The sequence below is a fragment of the Talpa europaea genome (assembly GCF_964194135.1).
Source record: "Talpa europaea genome assembly, chromosome: 8".
NCBI lineage: Eukaryota > Metazoa > Chordata > Mammalia > Eulipotyphla > Talpidae > Talpa > Talpa europaea.
In genome coordinates this window covers 119,100,982-119,107,090 of record NC_140075.1, presented here as the reverse complement: position 1 = coordinate 119,107,090, position 6,109 = coordinate 119,100,982, and positions in this window count along the sequence as shown.

The following is a 6,109-nucleotide window of genomic DNA, read 5'->3' as shown; positions in this document are numbered from 1 at the left end:
CTCGCGGAGAGACCCTCGGGGGAGGAGGAAGCAGCCAATCAGAACACCCTGTGAGGAGACCAAGAGCATCCTGGTCACTAGGAGTTTGCCAGGACGGCGAGGTTTACCCGCAGGAAGGCTGTGCCTGTTCGGCCATCACACAGTCTCTTCCATTCATCCATCAGGTCGTAGGGTCCTCCCAACCCCGCATCTGGACACACCCATCCGTCCGCTCGGCTACTCACCAGTCTACCTACCTCGCTCACACCCGTGTCTGTTCATTGTTTCTTCCTCTCACATGTCCACCCTCTCACTTAGCCACCTCCTGTCCATCCATGTACACACCCCTGTATCCAATAGCCACCGATCCAGAGATCCTCCTGTCCATGCTCACCCACCATCAACCACCCACTCATTCCCGTGGTAGCCATCGCTCCGCTGTCTGTGCGCCCACCCACCCATTCATGCTCTCATCCAGCCCCGTGCATCCAACTGTGCATCCATCTGCCTCGCCACCGGGTTTCCGTTCCCTGCAGCGCACCTGTGCATGTGTGCGTGCGTGCACTCACTGGGAGAGGGTGCGAGGGCGATCTGCCTGCGACACCTATGCCCCTTGATCGCCAGGGTTGGTTCGGCTGTCCCCTCCCCCCTCACTTCTCATGTGCGTCCCTCCCGAGGCTGCATGCTCAGAGGAGGGCTTCCCCAAATAGAGACAGACCATTCTTTGGTCAAAGTCATATAAGTAGCCATGTTCCCCCTCACTCCACCCCAGAACCTCCAAACAAGCCCTCAAGGTCCTAGGGAGGTTATCATTGAGCACCTACTATATACCAAGTGTTCTTCTAAGCACAGTGATGCCACAATGACACCAATAGACAAAATCCCTGCAGCTCACACAGCCTGCCCTCCAGTTATCCAGCCACGTCCCCTCTGGGCACCTCACTTCTCTGCACTGCGCTGGGGCTGAGGATACTAAGGGTGAGTCCTTAGCATTCCCAGGCTCACCAGTGAAGATCACATGAGCTCATTAAAATCATTTGCCAGGGCCTCCCCGGTGGCGCAGCGGTTGAGCGCTGGGTTGGGAAGCTGCCTGAAGCCTCTGCAGCGCCGGTTCGATCCCCGGCTGCTCCCCGGCCACCGGAGGAGGGTCCCGCATGGCGCGCAGACCTCTCCTGCCGCCCGCTGCTCCCCTCAGCAGTGTACTTCGGTCCTTCTGCCTGCTCTGCTCCCCGCTCTGGCTCTGGTGAATTCTCTCACCCTCCCGCGCTTCTGACTGTACCCAGTGCTTGTATAAATAAATCTTTAAAAATAAATAAATAAATAAAATCATTTGCCACATTAATTCCAGGGACTCTCTTTAAAAAAAAAAAAAAGAAGAAAGTCTCAAGAAGAAGTGGACTTTGGGGCCTCCCTAGTGGCCTAGGGGTTAAGTCTTAGCGCTGTCACTGCTACAGCCCGAGTTCAATCCCTGGCCAGGGAGCTGACCCACATGTCTGAACAGACCTCTCCTGTCTCACCCTCAGCAGTGGATTTCAGTCAATCGGCTATTCTGCTCCCCACTCTGTCTCTGGTGAATCCTCTCACCCCCTGCACCTCTGGCCTGCACCCTAGTTCTTTATTTAAAAATAAATAAAATCTAAAAAAAATAAAGAAGGGAATGGACTTTGTTTGAGTCGACTGTTTTTAGGAAATGTAGTAAAATCAACTAGATCTGATTCTCATTTTAACTGACAGACATGCCATGCAAACAGGTCAGCTTAGCTCTGGATGAATATTAGCATCACATGAGGTCTTTTGTGAAATGTCCAAAATCCCGGTGTATGATTTGGTTTGTCCAGCCAGCATTCACGCCCGCCCCTGGAGCCAGGCCTTCCCCTCCCTGCCCCACTCAGGGGCTTGGCCCCATGACTTGCTCTCAGTGATGAATGAATGGATGTTGGTGGGCATGCTAGGGCTTCTGCTTGTCCTGAGTCTGTGCAGTGGGGCTTGCTATTCTGCCATCGCCAGGAGCGGAGCCCCCCACTACCCTCACCCCAGCTACTGCCCTTTAGCTGGGCCCACCTGCACCCACCTGGGCAGCCTGAGCCCACCCTGCAGTCAGAAGCCCCGCCCTACAGGGCCTGCGAGCTGAAGCTGAGTAGCCCAGCCTGGGTGGGCCTAGTACTGCTGTCTACAGCCAACTGCAGAGCCCAAACAGGAGCATAGATGCTGATTTGGGGTGCGGTGGTATACAGTGTTCTTGTGGCTCTGGTAACTGATCCCCAAAGACGATAAGCCAAACACTTGTCAAAGAGGATGTCCAAATGGTCGATAACCAAGCATAAGGGTGTTTGGTGTCTTGAGTGTTTGGGGGAACTTCAAAGACCCCAGAGGAATACCATTGCACGCCCCCCCATTGTACACCCACCCCCAGAACAGTTCATGTGGAAATATTGGGCTCTAGCAGGTATGGGGGAAGATGTGGGGTCACTGGAATGCTTAACCACCATCGGCAGGTGTGTAAAATGGTAAAACCACTTTGGAAAATCAACAGCATTTGCTGAAGTCAAACAAACGTGTCCTGACATCAACAAGTCCCACTTCTAACTAATACCAGAGAGAACTGTGTACTTGTGCTCATCCAAGGACATGCTCCAGCTCCAGAATAATCACAGCAAAGATATCCATGTAACCCGGGAAGAAGTCCCCGAATGTCTACCAAGGCCATACCTCGCGGTGTGGTCACGTGACGGATGTACACCAGTGAGACAGACAGACCCCCGCTACACACAACAGCCTGAATCTCGCCCCACAGTGAGCAGAGAAGTCAGAGAAGAAAGAACACCTAGACATGGCTCCATGTATATAAAACTCAAGAACAGACAAGACCAACCCTCTGTGCATGAGGTCTGAAGGGTAGTTTCTTCTGGGGGTCACTCATTTTGAGGTGACATGAGGGAGGGTATCTGGAGAGCTAGTCATTTCGTATTTCTTGATTCTAAATGGGTTTTCCTATACCAGGAAGCAACCAACCCTGCAACCAGTCTGCTGGGAGTGTTGGCAGCCACTTTGCAACCACGAGGCGGACAAAGTTGACGCAGTCAGTGTGACAAGCGTGGATGATAGTTCTTCTTTGGCCAATCGCTTCCTCTTTTTGGGCCTCAGTTCCTTTCTCAGCGGAGGTGGGAATGAGACGGCTGCTGCATCACGTTGTATGTGATCTGCTCGGAGCAGCACAGCCGGTGCGTGCGGGCGGCTCGTGAGGCATCACAGCCGATGCCCTCGCCCAAGGCGGCTTGATGTCTGCCTGCTGGCGTGGGCCGACGAGAGGCAGCCAGGTCAGTCACCGGGGGCCGCGTTGGTCCGACAACAGCCCTAGCAGGAAGGACGCCTTCCCCTGAATTAACTTATTAGCTCTTCTGCACCCCACTTCTTCCCAAAGGACTGGGTGCCCTACGCGATTGCTCCCATTTTACAGGGGAGGCAGTTAAGAGGCATGGAGGGGAGGGGCAGCTTTGCGTGACGACAGTGTTGCACACTTGGGCTCTGGAGCCCTCCCTCCTCCCTCAAATCCAGTGCGCCTTCCGGACATTCCAGCAGCTCTGAGCTGAGCCATCCAAGTAACCGGCACAAGGGGGGTGCCAGCAGGCAAGACAAGGGTGCTGCCCTCGCCCAGCCTGGCCCCCTGGCCCACCTCTGGTTAGTGGGCACCACAGAGAAGCCACACACAGAGCGGGGAGGTGAACTTCAAGGGGGCCTTGAAGGGACCAGGAGGGAGAAGTTGTCTGCCTTTGACAGGGTGAACCCTTTCCCTGCCGCTGTCAGTCTCGTCATCCCTGGCATTTCCCATGGAGACCCTCGGCCTTTGAGGGTCCGCGGGTAAGTTACCTGTCTTTGGCTGGTGGGCCCATTATCACGGGGTTGGTGGCAGACCTGGGCATCGAACACGATGTGGGCTTAGCTCTGGGCCTGGCCCGTGGAGTTGCGTGTGCCCGGCTCCTTCTGGGGTCGGGGTGGGCATCCGTCCCGGGGCCTGCACAGTAATGCCCACGGACACTGGGGTCATCTCCCTAGGCAGGTGGGGTGGCTCAGGCTCAGCATGGGGGGCTTAGGGAGCAGCCTGTGGGGTCAGCTTAGCTGGGATCAAATCACAGCTTTCCCGTCACTGGCTGTGAGACGTGCAGCGTCTCAGTGTCTCCACCTGCAAAAAGGACATAATAAGAGCCGTGTGCTACGGAGGGGCGGGCAGTGGAGGGACGGTTGTGCCCTGCCCCATCTGGACCTCAGTTTCCCCCATCCTCATGCTGCCCAGCTTGACTTCTGAGGCCTCTGCCTGGAGGCTGGGCCACCTTCTAGGCCTGTGTCCTGGAGCTTGGCCAGCAGTCCCCAGGGGCCCTGCAAGAGGCTGATTAGGATGAAAAATAGCCTTTCCCAGGGAAGCGGACGAGAGCGGGCTTGGCCATCAGGCCAGGGGCCGGCAGAGGGAGCAGCGTTCAGGGGAGGCCGATCCAAGGCCAGCTCGGAATAGGGGATCTCAGGCCGCCCCTAGGCCTTCAGGGCCACCTCTCTTGCCCCCCCGTGTAGCACCCCAAATGTTGGCTTCCAGGGAGCCCCCACCTCTGCCAGTAAAGCGGGATGGCCGAGGCCAGGCCGGGCCCTCTGAGCTAGCACGGGAAAGCTCTCGGAACAGCGCTTCACCCACCGTGGCTGTCACTCCTCAGCTGGGTCTCAGTCTCTACGTCTGCAAACGCGCCCTGGGTTGTCGTGAGAACTAGGTCAGTGCTTGGAAAGTGGTTCTTTTCCCCCAGTTCCCTCCCTGTCCTGCAAACCCAGGCTCTCCAGCAGCCAGGGTCTGCCTGGGAACTGGCCGTGGGACCAGACCCCGTGGATGGGGTGGGGTCTACGGTGGTTATTTGGGGGGCTGCAGTGGAAGGAGTTGTTCCCTGGGTATCCTATCAGGAAACTGGGGGTGGGGGCATCCCTGGGAGGGCGGGGCAAGAAGGACGGCTGGCGGCTGCTCTCCACTCAGCCGGCACTTGGGTCATGAGCCAGGACAGGCCACTGCCCAGCCTCAAGCTTTGTTTGCAGATGAGGCCTGCCCTACCCTGCCCTGCCCTGCCCCGCCCTGCCCTGCCCTGCCGCTTCACCTGGCTGGTCATCTTTCCAGTGGCAATCCATGTGCCTCCTCCACCAGGAAACCATCCTGATCTGACGGCGGAGGTGTTCTGAGCCTCCTCCCAGCCCGGTCCTGTGGCTCTAACTGCCTGCTGCGCGCCTGTCTCCCTACAGAGTCCAGAAACTTCTGAAGTCAGACTACGTCACATTGGTGTTGTAACCCCCAGACGTCGCCCAAGTCCAGGTGCAGGGATGTTTCGTAAGCGCTGGGTGGAGCGGGGAAGGGAAGGGGAGGGAAGCGGGGCAGCCGGCACAGGACAGCTCCCGCAGAGAAGACAGAGCCCGCAGAACATGGCAGCCGCCCAGGGCTCCCAAGGCTGGGGTTCAGCCCTGGCTCTACCACCTACTGGCCAAGCCCTGGGCAGCGCATTACTCGGCCTGCAGACCCTCACCCAAGTCCCTGTAAAACAGAGATGGCAAAAGCATCCGCCCTCTCTGGGGGTGCTGTCAGAGGAAACCAGGTAACACGTGTGGATGTCGACCATGGGCCTCGGCTCGGAGCCAGCGGCCCAGGAACGTCTGCGCCTGTGACTGCGTGGCTCCAGGACGCCGCGTCTCTGCCCTGACCCATGCCCCCTGAGGCCAAGGTCACCTGGAGCTCGTTCCATAGGGCAGTTTCCAAGGAGGCTCAGATGAGGGGCTTGGTTCTCCTGCTCTCTCCTCCACTTAAAAAGGGGAGCGCCAGAGCCAGTGAGTGGCCTCTTGTCACCCCCCTGGCTGTCCTGGGCTGTCCCGAGACTCGCAGGCCCACCTGCAGCCCCTGGCCCAGTGTCTATCGGGGTCAGAGCTCAGGAAGGAGGGAGGCCCACGCTCTCCCTGAACCCAGCGGGCGCAGCCTGCACTGGGCCTGCTCATCCCCGCTCCCACTCCTTGGGGCTCTCACGGCTCCCGCCTCCCTTCCTGCTCACCCGACCTGCTGACCAGTGGGGGAGGCCCCGTGGCCGTCTCCCTGCCCGCCTCTTTACCCAGGCTTTCA